The sequence below is a fragment of the Odocoileus virginianus genome, chromosome 4 (genome assembly GCF_023699985.2).
Source record: "Odocoileus virginianus isolate 20LAN1187 ecotype Illinois chromosome 4, Ovbor_1.2, whole genome shotgun sequence".
NCBI lineage: Eukaryota > Metazoa > Chordata > Mammalia > Artiodactyla > Cervidae > Odocoileus > Odocoileus virginianus.
In genome coordinates, this window is record NC_069677.1 from 67133324 (window position 1) to 67150470 (window position 17147).

The 17147-nt window shown below is 43.8% G+C and overlaps 1 protein-coding gene across 2 annotated transcripts in view; it reads right to left on the bottom strand.

Moving 5' to 3' along the window:
* The window catches only part of CLSTN2 (calsyntenin 2), a 744137-nt gene that overhangs the window by 361791 nt on the left and 365199 nt on the right, over positions 1 to 17147 (bottom strand). The gene's annotated exons all lie outside the window — the stretch shown is intronic.

Here is a 17147-nt window from a genome sequence, read left to right on the forward strand (position 1 = left end):
CTGATGCTGGGAAAGACTGAAGGCAGGAAGAGAAGGGGATGACAGAGGATGAGACAGTTGGATGGCATCACCAATTCAATGGACATGAGTTTGAGCAAACTCTGGGAAATAGTGAAAGACAGGGAAGCCTGGTGTGCTGCAGGGCATGGGGTCAGAAAGAGTTGGACACGACTGAGTGACTGAACAGCAACAACAACAGGAGAGTTTAGTTCGGGGGCAGGGGAGATCAGGGATTGATGTTGGCATGCCGGCTGGATCTCCCTGGCCCTCTTGAGACACACAGGCCGGCAGATACAGCCATCAGTGGCTTTCATAAAATGGTCTAGATCGAGCCTGACCCTCCCTCAACTGCCCACATATCTCTTCAAGTCTCGGAGCCTAAGCTGCTACTTCCCTGAACAACATAATCAGCTCTACAGGATGCATCTATACACCACACTTTCCTAAACGTCTGTGCCTTACAGAGTTGTACTCCTCCTTCCCACAATCCTTTGCAGACATGAAATCTCCAGCTTTCACATGATCCTGATGACCCAGAGAGCTTGTTCAAATGCAGAATTGGTGGGGACTGAGGTCCCACATTGGAGGCCCATGCTGGGGGTCTGTGGACCATGCTTCAAGCAGTGAGGGTCTCTGAGTGCTATCATGGGACCTCTGACAAGGGTAGACATGTGAGCTCACATCTGTACACAGGATTGGGTTTCAAACCTTGGGGTTTTATCTAGAATCTGCTCCTTCTTTTCTCCTCACTGTCCATTGAATCTGACTCTTAATCTCATCTCTGCTCGACCCTCATCTGTCCCTGCTCCTCTCAGTTCTGTTTCCAAGGTCTTCTCTACAAAGAAAACCCATGTCTCATTGTGTCACTCCCTTCCTCAACATTCTTCAGTGCCTCTCCACAGTGCTTAGGTGTGAACTGCTTCATGTGGCATCTGTGACTAGCTGGAACCTAGTCCTGTCTTCCCACTGCTGTCTTCATATCTTGAGCAGATGCCAAAGCAAGCACAGTGCAGTCCCAGGTGTGTTATGGCTGTCTGCCTCTAGGCTTTGAGTGTGGTACCCTGCACTGAAACCACCTCCTTCCCACCTCCCCCTTCTCTACGTGGGCAACTCTCACTCCTTCTCCCAGGCACGGTATAGATGCCACTGCCTCCGGTACTACACTCATGCCTTTGTGCTATTGGTTTACTTCTTTGTTTTCCTCACTTGACAGAGTTTTGTGAAGGTGGGAGCTGGAAGCTCTTCATTGTGTATACAGTGTACTATTGACAACACAGATCAGGGGCTTGGCTCAGGGAAGGTGCTCAGTAACTCTTGAGAGAGGAATCGAGGAGGGAGGAGGAGGGAGGAAGAAGAGGGATAGAGGGGAAGGGAGGAGGGATGGAGGGGGAGAGAAGAAAGGAGGGAGGGAAAGGGGGAGGGGGCGGGAGATGGGGAGGGAGTCAGCAGCTGCTCTTGGTGATCTTCCTCTCCCCTTGCCACCCTAGTCAAGGAACCAGGTATCCAGCACCAAGCTAGTGTAAAGATGTCTCCAAATTTCATGAAACAGTTTTAGCTTTACCTGACAACATTTTGAAGAAAGCAAATTAGTTCTTCAGACTCATAGTCACAAAAGATTCATTTAATAACTCAGCAAACTAAAAAAGTATAGAAACAGATGCTGAATAAACAACATAGGCCAGAGCAAATTTTAATGGAAGAAGGTACTTATGATGATTCTTGCTCAAAAAATTTTATAAATGTCAAACTCAATGGCCTTGCCCCAAAGGAGAGGCCAAATTTTAGTACTGAGAACAATGACGTTACCTTTTGGTAATGTCACTCTTTCCTTCCTTTTTCCTTCTTTCCCTTCCCTCCCTGCCTGCCTGCCTTCTTTCCCTCCCTCCTTCCCTTCCTTCCTTCCTTCCTTCCACAGACAGTGCCTAAATGCCCAGCAGGCAGGACTCAGAGAAAGCCAGCCAAGAAGGATACGGTACTGGCACTCATAGAGTGAACCGAGCACCCAGGCATCCCCACACGTGTGCAACCCACAGGAGCCACAGTCAACATATGCTTGGCACAATGTCACAGCGCGAACACACATGCCACACGAAGACCCAAGCCCACGGGAGAAAAGGCTCTTCTCAGAATTCTTAAGAAATCTTGTATAATTCCATATTGTCAGCTCTGGATTTATTAAAGGTCACCAAAAAGCAATACTCTTTTCCACTGAAAAACCAGGCTTTGAATTAAGGTCTGCCTAAAACCACATTTCACATTAATGAAGACTATATTATGAAAATGGATTTTAATTTTAGTGTTTTACTCACAAGTTTGGGGAAAAGAGTGATTAATTAAAGAGACAGCTTTCCTTTCTTTTCTCCCCCTGGGTGGGTTTTCATAACCATTCGGCCTAATTATCCCTGGCCGGGGGCTCATCCCATTGCAGCTAAGCACAGCCTGGCTCTACCCACCCCTCCCCAGTGCAAAGAAAATCTGGCCACAACCCAGGGGCTGAGTCCCTTACAGGGACAGCGGCTCCCATGCCACTCCAGGGAAGCCTGAAACAAATGATATTACATCAAATGATTATGTAAATTTGACTTCTAAAATGTAATTAAAATAGATTTTTCTCATTTTTTTTCTCTATGAAAAGTTCATGGAGCCCAAGTCCCAGCTGCCCAGAAAGGCGCAGCCAAGTAGTTGTGACTCTGAGTTGAAACCTTCTGACGTGGAAATCTCTAGTATATTCTCCAATGATGGACTCCCCTTCCACTGTCAGTTTGCCAAATTCTTTGGAGGGCCCTGGAGGAGTGTGGGCTCCTGGAAAGATGAAGCAGATCCAGCTCTCTCAGTGTTCCAAGATCCTGGTATAGCGCAGGCACCAGTGAACTGCGCTGAGAGAATACGGGATGGTCAGACAGGCTTCCCTGGTGGTTCAGACAGTAAAGGATCCGCCTGCAATGCGGAAGACCTGGTTCGATACCTGGGTTGAGAAGATCCCCTGGAGGAGGACATGGTAACCTCCTCCAGTATTCTTGGCTGGAGAATCCCCATGGACAGAGGAGCCTGGTGGGCTACAGTCCAGGGGGTCACAAAGAGTTGGACACGGCTGAGAGAGTAAGCACACAGCACAGACAGGCTTGCTGCCAGCCCCGAGTGTTTGCTTCTTGAGTAATGTCTGTCTTCCCAGTATGTTGTCAGTCTTATTTTAACATATCCCACCATAGCACAGATTAGTTCCAAGTTTCCAGTAAAAAATGAACCAGGCTCTTTGTGTAAGCCAACTGAGTTGATCTCTGAAACTGGATTAGTGTTCGCTTAATCCAGAACATCTTACAAAATCATGTCAATCAAGAGATTCAAATTTTTATGTCCACTTTATGAACACCCATGTGACTGCCCAGGCCATCAGGTTTGCATATCCAATAAGCCACCAAGTATCTATAAGATGTCACTTTACAGGAGCAATGGATGCTATTCTATCCTTACAATGATGGATCTGGCAGATGTGTCCAGGTGAAACAGTGGGGTCAGACACAGGGTCAGTGGCCCCAAAAGAGTGCTGTTTGCTGCACAAGCTTAAAAGTACAAACAGTGATGATAAACCTAAGGGTTTGGAGGTAGATTCTCTGGTCACTAAGAACATTCAGGTGACCGAAGCTACCGTTATCTATAAAACCCATTAGCTCTACATGAGCTCTGCCACCACATTGAGATGTTTTTATTAAAGAAGAAGATTGTCCCTAAACCTCAAGAGGAGGCTGCATGGAAGAAAAAATGCCTTGGGACTTTCCTAGCAGTCCAGTGGTTAAGACTCAGCTTCCAACGCAGGAAGTGCAGGTTCTGTCTCTGGTTGGGAAACTAAGATTCCACACGCAGTGTGACAAAGCCAAAAAAAAAAAGTAATAAGAAAAAGACACCCCAAAAGAGGGCTTCCATCATGGTTCAGTGGTAAAGAATTCACCTGCTAATGCAGAAGACGAGAGTTCAATTCCTGGGTTGGGAAGATCCCCTGTAGAAGGAAATGGAAACCCACTGTAGTATTCTTGCCTGGAAAATCCCATGGACAGAGGAGCCTGTCCAGCTAAAGTCCATGGGGTCACAAAGAGTCAGACACAACTTAGCAAATAAACAACAACAACAACCCCAAAAGAATCTGCAGAAAGAAAAACTTATGGCTCCGGAATAAATTCAGCATAAAATAAAAGCTTTTTTTTCTTTTTTTTTTAAATAAGCAGGCACCTTTCGAAAGGAGCTCTTGCTATTTCTTAAGTTGACCTGATTTTCAGCTAGCATCTGAGGTCACACTGCTATTGTTCTGGGCTTTTCCTGCCAGCCACAGGCCATAAGCCAGGAGGTGTGGCTGGGTTGGTACTGATGCTGCTGCCAGCCTGTTGCCCTGCTGAGCAAGGCTCTCTGGTGACTGTCCTAAACTTAGGCCTTTTCAGGCTCCTCCATGACACCTCTAACCTCCTGTACTCCCAAGTTATCTTAGCTGGGACTCATGAGTTACAGTAGTTTCCAAGAATGGTGAGTGCCTAGCATTTAGCATGTAAGAGAGGAAAGGAAATAGCCTTTCATGCCAGACCACTTGGGGCACAAAGTAACTCTCCCTTCAGAAACCCATGGAAACCCACTCCAGTATTCTTGCCTGGAGGATCCCATGGACAGAGAAGCCTAGTAGGCTACAGTTCATGGGGTCATAAGAGTCAGTCAGGGCTTAGCAACTAAACCACCAAACCTTAATTTTCTCATCTGTAAAATGGAGATAATAATGTCCTAAGGTTTGGAAGATACTGGAAAAAATCTGCAAAGTACCAGTACTGTACCTGGGACATTATAGGTACCCAATATGGAAGTCATGTGCTATTATTTCCCACCCAGGTCATGTCAGCTAGTTAGACGAGAACACACAGCCCTTGACCATTCTCTCCTGAGAATCCCAGCCCCCAAAGCAATACGGTGCCCAATAAGTCCTCTGCTCAACCCTCGGCCTTGTCAGACTTCTCAGACTAAAGGCTGGGCACATCAACTAAACTGTCTTATGTGAGCTGCAGGGCAATTGCTCTGGTTGGAACATTTGTCTGTGTCAATTTATCTTCACTGGAGCTCAGATTTTCAGCTGGACTTGTCTGAACAAAGAAATAACTTAGGAGGCAGGATAGTCTCTCTCTCTTGAGGTTCTGTCCATGGAAGTGACATCTTAACAGAAGTAGGGCTGGACTTGCACAAGCTGGCTGGAATCTCAGCCCCTCTGTGGCTCCCCGAGTTGTAGGGACATGCTTAGGAGAGCAGAGGCGGGGAGGGCGACTGTGGCTGGGAATGAGGAATCAAAGACTTCATGGGTAAACCCTTTCTCAGGACCTCTCTCTCTTTCCATATTTACTGTGCCGTCCATAGTTAATTTCTCTTTTTTTGGCCATATTGCCCTGTGGTTAGTGGGATCTTAGTTTCACCCATTTCCCTTAACTACTGGATTACCAGGGAATTCCCTGTGGTAGTTATTTTCATGTGTCATCTTGATAGGCTATGGGGTACCCAGATTAATTATTTCTGGGTGTTTCTGTGAGGATGTTTCCAGAGGAGATGGTTATTTGAATTTGTGGAGGACTCAGTAGAGTAGATTGCCTTCCCCAAGCTGGGTGGGTCTCAAGCTACACTTTAGGAGACCTGTGTAGGCCGAAAGGCAGAGGATGGATGAATTCATCCCTTTTTTCCTGCATTGCTGATTAAGCTGGGACATTTCTTCTCATCCTCTTCAACTCTTGGACTGGGGTTTATACCACCAGCTCCTCTGGTTCTCAGGCCTTCAGACTTGAACTGAATTAACCCTCCAGCCTTTCTGAGTCTTCAGCTTGAAGACAGCAGATCATAAGACTTCTCAGCCTTCATGACTGCATGAATCAATGTATACACACACACACACACACACACACACACACACACACACACACAGAGGTTCTGTTTCTCTGGACAACCCTGATGAATACAGACATTGAACTAAAAAAAAAGCATGAATACCTAAAGAGTCAGTATTAAGCTGTCTCCTAGAAACCATCTGATCCACATCTCTCATTTCAAAATTGGCTCAATAGAGGCCCAGGGAGGGAAAGTGACCTGTCCAGGGTCATACAGTTACTTGGTGGGAGTGGGAAACTGAAGTTGAAACTTGCCCTCTTAAAAAATTAAAAAAAAAAAAAAGAAACTTGCCCTCCAAATCTGTGCAATGTAGCTCCTCTCTCTCCTGTGTGTAGACAATGATCATAAATTAATCTTCAAATGCATTATGGAAGCCCTCAGTTGAAGAGGTTTTCTATGGGCTTCTTTTATTCATGTGCAGATCCTGCAGTAGCGTGCCCAGTTGGAATTGCTGTTACCAGATGGGAGCTGCACTGATACCTGTGTGTCCCAGGTGCCTCAGCCCTTCCTTTCCATCCCGGCATTTCAGCTGTCCCTCTTCTGACTGCTGATGGAAGTCTTCCCAGGTACTATTGCTGGAAGTTCTCAGAGTGAGCCTAACATGCACTGGAGAGCAAGGCCACTTAATGCAACATTTCAGGAAGATTCTAAGTCTCCTCCATTTCTCTCCAAACTTGCCACCCTCTCCTCCTCCTCTGGGCTTGGGTCCACTGCTGCTCTGCAGACCCAGCCATTGCTGCCTGCAGGAATCAGGACAAGGTGCCTTGTTCTTGACTGGTGGCACTCCCCCACAGAGCCCCCAGGCAGTACAGTTTGTGTCTATTAAAAAAAAACTATTTGGTTGTGTGGGGTCTTAGTTGCAGCATGTGGGATTTTTCATGGCAGTGCAGGGACTCTCTAGTTGTGGTGCCTGGGCTCTGGAGCACACTGTCTCAGTAGTTGAGATGCTTGGACTTAGCTGCCCTGAGGCATGTGGGATCTTAGTTCCCTGACCAGGAATCAAACCCGCATCCCCTACACTGCAAGGCAGATTCTTAACCACTAGACCATGAAGGAAGTCCCCACTTGTGTCTTCACTTCAAAATGGCCCCTTTGGTTATACCCAAGTTTTCTGTGTATATCAAATCAGATGCTTCGTTCTGCCCTGGGAATGGACATTACTGCTTCTCATTTCATCTCAGACACCCACAGACAGGTCTCTGAGGTTCGTCTCTCGCATGACCATCAATTTGTGCCTTAGATGCCTGGAAACTAGAGGGTCTGAAACGTGCTGATGTCTGGAACCCCTACTGCTCGTACATCCTGTTTGATTAGAAATGTGTCCTGGCAGTATTGGCAGCATGTTGGAATCACCTCAGGGGACTTCGAAGAAATCCTGAGGCCTGGCCCAAACTGGGCTTAATTAAAAGAGTCTCTGTGGGTGTGGCCTAGGAGGATGTGTTTGCCAAGCTCTGAATGCAGGGACGGTGAGTCCTGTGAGGCCTAGCTGGGCCCGGGTGTGGGACTACCACATGTCTCACTGCCCATGTGCCCCATGGCCCTCCACACACTCAAATGCCTGCATTTTCCACTTAAATGATACCCATTCAAAAAAAAAAAAAAAAAACAGCAAGCACGCCAGAAATCAGTAAGAGGGAAGAACAGCAGCAAAGGACATAGATCACATCATTTTGCTTTACTCTTGAGACCCAGGTGTTCTGTGCTCTCGTGCTTGTTTTTTAAATGAAAAAAATCTGTCTAATATATATGTTTGACACTGAGTTTTTAGGTTTAGGAGAAAGGTAGCTTAACACAAGTGTAGTTTTGAGCACTACAAGGATACCAGGGCTTTCCAAAGGTCACCTCTCATCTGTAGGGTGACAAGTAGGGGCATGAGCCTTCTAGTTTGCCTGGAACTAAATAATTTCCCAGTACGCAGGACTTTTTGTGCTAAAACTGGGAAGTTCAGTTCAGTCACACATACGTGTCCGACTCTTTGTGACCCCATGGACCACAGCACGCCAGGCCTCCCTGTCTATCACCAGCTCCTGGAGCTTACTCAAACTCATGTCCATTGAGTCAGTGATGCCATCCAACCATCTCATCCTCTGTCGTCCCCTTCTTCTCCTGCCTTCAATCTTTCCCAGCATCAGAGTCTTTTCCAATGAGTCAGTTCTTTGCATCAGGTGGCCAAAGTATTGGAGTTTGCAGCTTCAGCATCAGTCCTTCCAATGAATATTCAGGACTGATTTCCTTTAGGATGGACTGGTTGGATCTCCTTGTAGTCCAAAGGACTCTACAGAGTCTTCTCTAGCACCATAGTTCAAAAGCATCAATTCTTCGGCGCTGTTTTCTTTATAGTCCAACTCTCACAGCCATACATGACTACTGGAAAAACCACAGCTTTGACTAGATGGACGTTTGTTGGCAAAGTAACGTCTCTGCTTTTTAATATGCTGTCTAGGTTGGTCATAAATTTTCTCCCAAGGAGTAAGCGGGAAACTTACTTACAACTAAGTGAGTAAACTTACTTACAACTAAGTAAGGAGAAACTGGGAAAGTCTGAAGAAAATCAATTAAGTTGGTCACCCTATTAAGAGTGAAGTCCTAACTGCTGAGTGGCTGGGTTCTCAACATGGCCACAAAGGAGACATGTGGTTAAAAATAAGCCCCTGTGGGGCAGATATCATTCCTCCCAGGTGGTTTAGTGGGTAAAGAATCACCTGCAGTGCAGGAGACGTAAAAGAGATGTGGGCTCAACCCCTGGGTTAGGAAAATCCCTCGCAGAAAGGCATAGCAACCCACTCCAGTATTCTTGTCTGGAGAATTTCATAGACAGAGGAGCCTGGTGGGCTACACTCCATGGAGTCACAAAGAGTCGGACATGGCTAAAGTGACTGAGCATGCACAGAGCAGATATTACTGACAGCCAAGTCACGACCCAAGGTCAGTGTCAAGGGCCTTTCATGATCATCAACTCACTTTTCTGAAAACCAACCAAAAATCTCAAGGGTGTTCATTCCTGGTTAGAAGGGGAATCTTCAAAAACCTGTCATGGTGGATGAGTTCCCCACTCTACATTTTCTGGTATCATTTTATAAGTACAGTCCCAAGGTATTTGGCGCCAAGAATTTTTTTTTTTTTCCCCTAGCTTCAGACAGCTTGCAGGATCTTAATTCCCTGACCAGGGATTGAACTCAAGCCCTGGCAGTGAAAGCACTGAATCCTAACCACCACGAGAGAACTCCCAGGTGCCAAAAATGTTCATAATGCTTTCATTCATTATTCACAGTCCCTCAGTAACTGGAAATGGCACCATTATTCCCATTTTAATAATAACCCTAGGATTGGATCCCAAGTCTATCTGAATTCACAGCCTATGCCCTGCTTACTACGTTTACTGCCTCTCAGAAACAAGTGAGTGTCCCCCAGGACATAAACAATCCTCCTAGATGACTGCTAAGGAGCCCAAAACCCCCTCCTGGAATTCCCTAAATTTACCATCCTCCCTGCCCAGAGATGCCCCTGTCACTCTCTGCCCCATGGATTGTAGCCCACCAGTCTCCTCTGTCCATGGGATTCTCCAGGCAGGAGTGGGTTTCCATGCCCTCCTTCAGGGGATCTTCCTGACCCAGGGCCTGAACCCACATTTCCTATGTCTCCTGCATTGGCAGGTGGGTTCTTTACCACTAGCACCACCTGGGATGCTCAATAATATGTATAATACAATATAATATCTATGGGAAAAAAAGTGAAAATGTGAAAGCTCAGTCGTGTCTGACTTGTGACCCCATGGACCATAGACCACCAGGCTCCTCTGTCCATGGAATTCTCCTGGCAAAATACTGGAGTGAGTAGCCATTCCCTTCTCCAAAGGATCTTCCTGTCTCAGGGATCAAACCCAGGTCTCCTGCATTGCAGGTGTATTCTTTACTATACTATAATATAGGGTTTCCCAGGTGGTGCTAGTGGTAAAGAATCCACCTGCCAATGCAGGAGATGTGGGTACCATAATAATAATAATAATATCATCATTATCATAAGAATACCACCAACACCAGTGTTAAGTGCATTTACTATGTGCCAGGCATTTTGCAATGCATTTTACAACATGTTTCATGAAATCCTTATATGGGGACGTGGGTATCATGGCCAGTGTTGATTTGAGGAGACCCAGGCTTAGAAAGATGAAGTAAATCATCAAGGTGTGCACAGCTACCTAATCAAAACCACACAGTTCTGATTATTCCTTCTGGCTCAGAAAGGCTGTGTTGGGGAAAGGCATCTGGAATGATGCTTTGAACTCATGGCAGTGAAAGTTCCCCCATTAGCAACTGGCCACTCAGAACCACAATTATTTAGCAGGGATATCCTCTGATTGAAGGGGCAAGAGGTGAATTCAATTAACATTTCATGCAAAGTCAAAATTCATGACTCTCCTGGGGAAAATAATAGAACATCACCTTAATCATAATTAAAAATGATACTCAACTTCCATCTGATAGGCATCTAAATCTATTTTAGTGTTATTAGTGTGGAAACAGATTCTCCATCAGTGTCGTTCCTGGCTCATAAATAAACTAAAGTAAAAGCAAAATAAATTTTAAGTTGGAAGTATCAACGTAAATGCATTTTTACAAGTTGTCTTATTTACAGTCACAAATTCACAGCTTATTGATTGTAAGCTGAAAAAAAGAGATACATATATCTGTACTGCATAATAAGAAGATTTTAAGCAAATAAGTATGCTGTGGATATACATCCCTCAGTTAGACACCATCAGCCACGCACTAGAGCAGGGCCCACACTCTAGAGCAGTCACCCTCAGTCCCAGAAGGACAGCAATTGAGCGGGAGTTCAAATGGTGAGGCCACTGTTCAAAGCCACCATGGATCCCTGCAGTCAGGGAGTGTAGTACCTTCCAGAATCAGGGCGAAACCATGTCCCTGCAGAGCTGCACTGCCTCTAGAGAAGCAAGGACGTACACACTGGGACTGAGGATGATCTCAACTCCAGTACCTGTCAGTCATTAGATTTTCCTTTTTGGAAGGAAAATCTTCCTGGAGGAGAGGGAGAAAATCTTCCTCTTCTTGTCAACCTGGTAATATCACTGTTAGCCTTCCAAAACCCACTTTAGTCATCATGAAGGTAAAGGGTTAAATATTCCTTTTCCTTTGCAATCTCCAAGCCTCATACATCCATCATCTGTCCCATTTATCCACAGTTGGGTGATTTCTTTATTTAAATGGCTGTCTCTCCTTCAAGGCTTTGCACTTCTCAGGGACATGGCTGAGTTTCCTTCATGTTTATATTCACCATGCCTAGCACAGTGCCTGGCACAGAAGCAGTGACCTGCACATGTGCACTGTATTGGATTAGAACCATTGATGGAATATTTTTTACTCTGGAATTTACATCTATTTGACTTTCTCAAAGGCATATTTTTATCAAGTTACTTATTCATTCAATAGACACTCCCTAAATTGGTATAAACAAGCTTATTTATAAAAAGCAGAAATAGAGACAGACATATAGAACAAACATATGGGTACCATGGGAGAAAGGGAGAAATGGGATGAACTGGGAGATTGGGATTGACAGATACACACTATTGATACGCATATAAAATAGATAACTAATGAGAACACAGGGACCTCTACTCCGTGCCCTGTGGTTACCTAAATGGGAAGGAAATTAAAAAAAGAGGGGACATATGTGTATGTATAGCTGATTCACTTTACTGTACAGCAGAAAATGATACAGCATTGTTAAGCAGCTATACTCTGATAAAAAATTTAAAAAAAGAAAAGAAAGACCAACAATCCCTAAATACCTACTGTGCCCTCTGTCTTGAGGACTAAAAGCCAAGTACACAACACTTTGCCACTCCTGTAACGTGTGCTTGTCAAGTTAGGAGACAAATGACATGCATAGTAGGCCAAATAGATCAGTGCTTCCCAAAGTAGTTTTCAAGAACCCAAGACACTGTGAGGAAGACGGTCCATGGTGACGTCAGTGTGGAGATGCTCCCACCCCTGCTTCCTGGGAGCACAGCTTAGCAATCCTGCGGCATGACACACCATCGTGTTTTTGAACCTGATGCTTCAGAATTTATTGGGCTACAGAACTTTTAAAAATATAATATAAAATGAACATTCTTTTTTTAAAAAATTTTTTCCATTTATTTTTATTAGTTGGAGGCTAATTACTTTACAATATTGTAGTGTTTTTTGCCATACATTGACATGAATCAGCCATGGATTTATAAGTACTCCCCATTCCGATCCCCCCTCCTACATCCCTCTCCACCCGATCCCTCTGGGTCTTCCCAGTGCACCAGCCCCGAGCACTTGTCTCATGCATCCAACCTGGGCTGGTGATCTGTTTCATCCTTGATAATACACATGTTTCGATGCTGTTCTCTTGAAACATCCCACCCTCGCCTTCTCCCACAGAGTCCAAAAGTCTCTTCTGTACATCTGTGTCCTTATATGCAAAATAAAATGAACATTCTATAGGAGCAAGTGTTACAGAGAACCAATTACAATTTACATCAAACTAGAACTGTAAGACTAATGAAACATACACACAAATTAAAAAAAAAAGAAAACCCCCTTCCCTCTCCCAGAGTCTACAGTGCAGTTTCTCAGCACTCCCTGTAAAGGTGGAGACCATGGAATCTGTGGGGGCTCTGCATGTACACAGTAGAGATTACCTGTGTGTCTCAGCCACACACAACCCATATGGGGCACTTTCACTCTGGACTGACATGGGAAACAAGTAGGTATCCATAGAGCATGCACTTCTTTTCAATCATTCACATGTATGTACACGTGCCACAGGTCCTCTCTCTTCTCCACCCCATGTTCACCAAAACCTTTCTCCACTCTAATCACAGACACATGAGGACATCGTAACCCAGGATACCTTGGGACACTGACACCATTCATGACCCACTTGTAGGAAGCACAGCACTAGCTGATCATTTACACATCAAGGCCTTTCCTCCTAAAGTCTGGGTCAAAATATTGTGCCTCTGGTAGTGAGTAATACCCTCCCTGGGGAAGTGAAGGCTAAAGCACACTGTTTCTATCTATTCCCAGTGGGCTTTGTCACATAGACCTCATGTGTTGCTGGCTCTGCGCTACACTCTAGTGTGATGGGGAACAATGGGAATCAAGAAGATCTCTGCCCTGAGGGAGTATTTCGGAAAACACAATTTATGCAATAAACAAACATGTGCTTTTGAAGATCAAGGAAGGAAAAAGTGCAGTGGGCTGCACTGGCTTGGCAAGGGTTCTAGCAGAATCAGAGCTTAACAATGAGTCAGGGAGAAAAGAAAGAAGTGGGTGTTGATAAAATCAAGCACATAAAAAGTACAGATAACCCTGGCAGTGATTGTGTGTTCCCAAATGTGAGTCCAGAATGAGGGCTACCTGGGTTAGCCCAGGTCTTTCATCCGGGATGAACATGGTAGCACTACAGTGGTCCTCTGGGAGAGAATCGTTTGGGAAAGGAGGGCTTTTTCTTCACAGGCTGTTGGGCAGTAAGGACTCCGACAGGCCCCATTGCCCCTGTGAATGCCAGACATGGTAGCCTGGGGAATGAGAGTCATGTCCTCTCATAAAGCTCAGGGTCCCGTGAGTGTGCACTGCTTGTAAGTTTCCCTGTGGGAAGGTGATGACTGAGTGTCAAAATCCCTCAAGGTCCATAAAAACCCTTAGTGTCCAGCCAAGTGGGAAGACACTGTGGTGGGGATTGTGTTCCCATATCATGTAGGGAACAGTTAACTTCTTTGGTGTCCTGGAGGTCAGAGCACTGAGAATGGACATTTGGAATAAGGCACACCAGGCCCAAAATGTAAAGTCAACTTGAATAAAAAGTACTCTCAGAAGTTGGCCCATGATAGCCCCACGGCCACCTTTACCAATACTGTATTTCAAACGTTCTTAATATTTCTGCTCATATGTCTCATAGACAGGTTTTGAAAATATTAAAGATGTATTTTAAAATGACAACTTTTTTTTCAAGGAAACTTTCACTGCTTCCAGGAATAGGTCAGATTCACCTATTTTTATGTATTCATAATATACTGTACAAGTTTCCTCCTCTGTATCACATAAGAGAGCAGTATCCTGGGGGTGGGGCTGAGCATGGCATGTGGAATCTTAGTTCCCTGACCAGGGATCAAACCCATGCCCCCTGAAGTGGAAGCCTAGAGTAGTAATCACTAAACTGTCAGGGAATTCCCAAGGGAGCAGTATTAAATAGCATGTGTGCTTGTTGAATGCCTTCTTACTTACAACAGGATTCCATCTGTCTTATTCACTAATCTATCCCCAGATCCTAGCACAGTAGGATCTGATCACAATAAGCACCCAAACAAAATTTGTTAAATGAATGAATGAAGACATAGTCTAATCACTTGTGCCAGAAGAATCAGGGCAAGGTGCCTAGAAACAGTTACAGGACATTAATAGCAGGATGAGAATTAAGTTCAGGATTAACATCTTTCTCAGTTGATTTTAAAAAAAAAAAGAGATGGGACTGGGGGATTCAAGACCTCTTGGATCAAGAGCCCTGTTCCTCAGAGCCACATCACTTTTATTTAGTGTCTTGGCAAGCAGAAAGTATCTGTTGTGCTACAATGAATTCAGCCTCCTGTGTCCCCTGTCACGTCTACCATTTTATTGATTAATTTATTATTTTTTCAAATATATTTATTTTAATTGGAGGCTAATTGCTTTACAATATTGTAGTGGTTTTTGCCATACATTGACATGAAACCATCACGGGTATATATATGTTCCCCATCCTGAACCCCCCTGCCACCCCCCTCCCCATCCCATCCCTCTGGGTCATCTCAGTGCACCAGCCCCGAGCACCCTGTCTCATGCATCGAACCTGGACTGATGATCCATTTCACATATGATAATATACATGTTTCAGTGCCATCCTCCCAGATCATCCCACCGTTGCCCTCTCCCACAGAGTCCAAAAGTCTGTTCTATACATCTGTGTCTCTTCTGCTGTCTTGCATATAGGGTTATCATTACCATCTTTCTAAATTCCATATATATGTGTTAGTATACTGCATTGGTATTTTTCTTTCTGACTTACTTCACTCTGTATGATAGGCTCCAGTTTCATGCAACTAATTAGAACTGATTCAGATGCATTCTTTTTAACGGATGACTGATATTCCATTGTGTATATGTACCACAGCTTTCTTATCCATTCGTCTGCTGATGGACATCTAGGTTGCTTCCATGTCCTGGCTATTATAAACAGTGCTGCGATGAACATTGGAGTACATGTGTCTCTTTCAATTCTGGTTTCCTTGGTGTGTATGCCCAGGAGTGGGATTGCTGGGTCATATGGCAGTTCTAGTTCCAGTTTTTTAAGGAATCTCCACACTGTTCTCCATAGTGGCTGTACTAGTTTGCATCCCCACCAACAGTGTAAGAGAGTTTGCTTTCTCCACACCCTCTCCAGCATTTATTGCTTGTAGACTTTTGGATAGCAGCCATCCTGACTAGCGTGTAATGGTACCTCATTGTGGTTTTGATTTCCATTTCTCTGATAATGAGTGATGTTGAGCATTTTTTCATGTGTTTGTTAGCCACCTGTATGTTTTCTTTGGAGAAATGTCTGTTTAGTTCTTTGTCCATTTTTTTTGATTGGGTCATTTATTTTTCTGGAATTGAGCTGCAGGAGCTTCTTGTATATTTTGGAGACTAATTCTTTGTCAGTTGCTTCATTTGCTATTTTTTCCTCCCATTCTGAAGGCTGTCTTTTCACCTTGCTTATAGTTTCCTTCATTGTGCAAAAGCTTTTAAGTTTAATTAGGTCTCATTTGTTTATTTTTGCTTTTATTGCAATACTCTGGGAGGTGGGTCATAGAGAATCCTGTTGTGATTTATGTTGGAGAGTGTTTTGCCTATGTTTTCCTCTAGGAGTTTTATAGTTTCTGGTCTTACGTTTAGATCTTAAATCCATTTTGAGTTTATGTTTGTGTATAGTGTTAGAAAGTGTTCTAGTTTCATTCTTTTACAAGTGGTTGACCAGTTTTCCCAGCACCAATTGTTAAAGAGATTGTCTTTTCTCCACTGTATATTCTTGCCTCCTTTGTTGAAGATAAGGTGTCCATAGGTGCATGGATTTATCTCTGGGCTTTCTATTTTGTTCCATTGATCTATATTTCTGTCTTTGTGCCAGTACCATACTGTCTTGATGACTGTAGCTTTGTAGTAGAGCCTGAAGTCAGGCAGGTTGATGCCTCCAGTTCCATTCTTCTTTCTCAAGATTGCTTTGGCTATTCGAGGAGTTTTGTGTTTCCATGCAAATTATGAAATTATTTGTTCTAGTTCCGTGAAAAATACCATTGGTAACTTGATAGGGATTACATTGAATCTGTAGATTGCTTTGGTAGTATATTCATTTTCACTACATTGATTCTTCCAATACATGAACATGGTATATTTCTCCTATTTGTGTCCTCTTTAATTTCTTTCATCAGTGTTTTATAGTTTTCTATATATAGGTCTTTTGTTTCTTTAGGTATATATACTCCTATGTATTTAATTTTTTTGTTGCAATGGTGAATGAAATTGTTTCCTTAACTTCTCTGTTTTCTCATTGTCAGTGAATAGGAATGCAAGAGATTTCTGTGTGTTAATTTTATATCCTGCAACTTTACTATATTCATTGATTAGTTCTAGCAATTTTCTGGTGGAGTCTTCAGGCTTCTCTGTGTAGAGGATCATGTCATCTGCAAACAGTGAGAGTTTTACTTCTTCTTTTCAAATCTGGACTCCTTTTATTTCTTTTTCTGCTCTGATTGCTATGGCCAACACTTCCAAAACTATGCTGAATAGTAGTGGTGAAAGTGGGCACCCTTGTCTTGTTCCTGACTTCAGGGGAAATGCTTTCAATTTTTCACCATTGAGGATAATGTTTGCTGTGGGTTTCTCACATATAGCTTTTATTATGTTGAAGTATGTTCCTTCTATTCGTGCTTTCTGGAGGGTTTTATCATAAATGGATGTTGAATTTTGTCAAAGGCTTTCTCTGCACCTATTGAGATAATCGTGTAGTTTTTATCTTTCAATTTGTTAATGTGGTGTATTATGTTGATTGATTTGTGGATATTGAAGAATCCTTGCATCCCTGGAATAAAGCCCACTTGGTCATGGTGTATGATTTTTTTAATATGTTGTTGGATTCTGTTTGCTAGAATTTTGTTAAGGATTTTTGCATCTATGTTC